The sequence below is a fragment of the Octopus bimaculoides genome, chromosome 14, assembly GCF_001194135.2.
Source record: "Octopus bimaculoides isolate UCB-OBI-ISO-001 chromosome 14, ASM119413v2, whole genome shotgun sequence".
In the NCBI taxonomy this organism is placed as follows: domain Eukaryota; kingdom Metazoa; phylum Mollusca; class Cephalopoda; order Octopoda; family Octopodidae; genus Octopus; species Octopus bimaculoides.
In genome coordinates, this window is record NC_068994.1 from 7,935,476 (window position 1) to 7,938,558 (window position 3,083).

Genomic DNA, 3,083 nt, shown 5'->3' on the forward strand with positions numbered 1-3,083 from the left:
TTTATATACATTTGCGGTTGAATCTGTTTCTAAGGGATAGCTTCCAAGTTGTAATCCCTCGCTATCGGTACACTGTACATCTATTATGGTAGTTTTGACTTTAAGTATCCTTCATAGCGTGAGGCATTTACGTGTAGCAATGCCCTTATAATAATAATAATAATAATAATAATAATAATAATAAAAATAGAAATTAGCAAAATGTGGAACCTGAAGACTAAAACAATACCTATTGTCATAGGTGCCCTGGGAATGACAGCGAAACGGGCTGATTACTACCTAGCTCAGATACCAGGAAACCCCAAAATGGCTGAAGTTCAAAAGATAGTGCTCATGGGAACTTCCCATATCCTACGTAAAATACTGTCTATGTGATCTCAAATTTTAAAACAAACAGATAATTTTCTTATGGTTTCTTAAACATTCTCTAGAACAACACTATATACAAATCCAAATATATGGTACACTAGGCATAACACCTACATGAACTTCTAACTTGTTGTCTCTTGAGGTCTCTGGGTGAGACTTGGGTCCAACTTGTATAAATGCAAAGCAAAAGTCAAACATAAGATAATAATAATAATATATATACACACATAAATAAACACACACACACATATATCCCCACATCAGCCTTCTTCTACTTCATCTATCTATCTATCTATATATATATCTATCTATGTTTTTGCATTGGACGTGCTTGTAGATGTGCGCATCCGTGCGCGTTTGTATGTGTATGTGTGTACCTGTTTGTGTGTCTATATGTCACATACATAACAAGGAATGAAGTAATTTGCATTCATGGCTGTTTTTGTTATACAGGTAAGGTCCCTGGAAAGGCAAAAAAAAAAATCTATTTCTTTCTTGTCTTCTTTCTTTCTTTCTTCTCTGTTCCTTTGTATCGTCTGCTCAACTCAGCTCAGACAAAATGGCGCCTGGATACCATGTAAGATTTTTACAATGATCTCCACGTATTAAAACCGGCGTTTGCCCGTTTGTCGAGCAATTAGTTTTCCTCTGCGTGAAGAGAGAAAGAAGACAAAACGTACATAAGGAAAAGAACAAATAAAACGCCTAAGACAAAATCAGAAACAAAACGAAAAAGCGGAAAAAGCAAAAATAAAGAAAGCAACAATGAGTAATAATAAAAACATAAAGAAATGAAACGAAACGAAACAACAAATAAATAAATGCAACAGAGACTGGTAAAAATATTGTATTATAGAATAGAATAGAAACAAGAACACAAAAAGAGAAACGAAACGAAACACATAAATAAGTAAAAAAATATAGTTGGATAAAAAAGAAAAAAATATCTTAAAAAACCCAAAGCCATAACTAACCGAAAATAAGTAAATAATACCAAGGGAATAAAGTAAAAATAAAAATAAAATAGAACAAAACAGAATAAAATAAATTAAAACGGAAAGAGAACCGAAGACTAGATAAGAAAAGGAAGGATCTAAGAAATGTCTGGATGTGTGTGTGTATGTGTATCGGTATATATGTATGTGCTTATGTACGTGTGTACGTCCGTCGGCTGTCTGCTTGTGTATGTATGTATGTATGCATGTATGCATGCATGTATATATGTATGTATGTATGTATGTATGTATGTATGTATGTATGTGTGTGTGTATGTAAGCTTATATACATGAATATTTGTATGTATACATACAGACAAATATATGTAAAATATAAAAATATATGCATGTTTGTGCATCTATCTATCTATCTATCTATCTATCTATCTATCTATCTATCTATCTATTTATCTACCTACCTACCTACCTATCTATCAATCTACCTATCTCTCTCTCTCTCTCTCTCTATCTATCTATCTATCTATCTATCTATCTATCTATCTATCTATCTATCTATATGGCTATCTGTCTATTTTTGTCTATACGTATGCATGTGCATGTTCGTCTTGGTCTTTTTCCCCCCTACAAAGACCGGTAAAAATTTTGAAGAACTCATCTCCTGCCCTGGAATTCGGATAAGAATTACATGTGGAACTTTAGGGGTGTCTTGCATATTTTTACCGAATCTTTTTACAAAGTGAAAATTTCCAAGTATACATAAGATAGTTTCTTTGCTTTGCTAGAAAATCCCGTAATTTTTCTGAGGTTATTCCTGAATAATTTACACAACAGTACATATATATAAATTCAGTCCCAACAAAAGGGTCTGAGATGAAATCCCTTACCAGGCAACAAAATACACCCCCGTAATATTTCAAAATTTTATTTGTAACAAACCAGTCTACCAGTTAAATCTATCTATTTAAGTAAAACAGATGCGGCCCATATGACGAGTCACCGCACATTTCCCGTCTACCTATTTTCATTCATAAGATATTAGTCAACAGTAAGTTCTCTTAGAAGGCACATGCCAAGGTCTGCACAGTGGGACCCAACCCGGAACCGCGTGACTGCGATGCGAACTCATTAACCACACGACCATCCCTGCGTCTGTATATTTATATCCAAGAATCTGTTGAGAGAGTTGGCTCAAACTGTTTCTGTCTATCCGACGTCATACAACACCTAACTGTTAGCTATCGTTATGCTACGTGAGAAGACTCTCGCCGAGGCGTCCTGCATAGTTGGACCCAATTCGCCGTGATGTGACAGAGAAGCGAACTTTTTAACCACGGAATCATGCCCGTGCTCGAATATTTATATACACGAATCTTTTGAAGAATTAGGTTAAGCGTTGTTTTGTAACCAAGAAGGAATGTTACGAGTTTAATACTATAAAAGAGAAAAAGGATAGAAAGAATCCGAGCAAACCGGTGATGATCTGCTTCAAGTAATAATGATAATAATAGTAATAATAATGATAATAATAATAATAACCCTTTCTACTATAGGAACAAGGCCTAAAATTGTGGGGAGAGGGCTAGTCGATTACATCGACCCCAGTGTTCAACTAGTACTTATTTTAAAGACCCCGAAAGGAATTTGAACTTAGAACGTACTGACGGGCGAAATAGCGTTAAGCATTTCCTCCAGCGTGCCCACGATAATGATTTCAAATTTTGACACAGAACCAGTAATTTTTTTGGGGGTGGGTGGGGG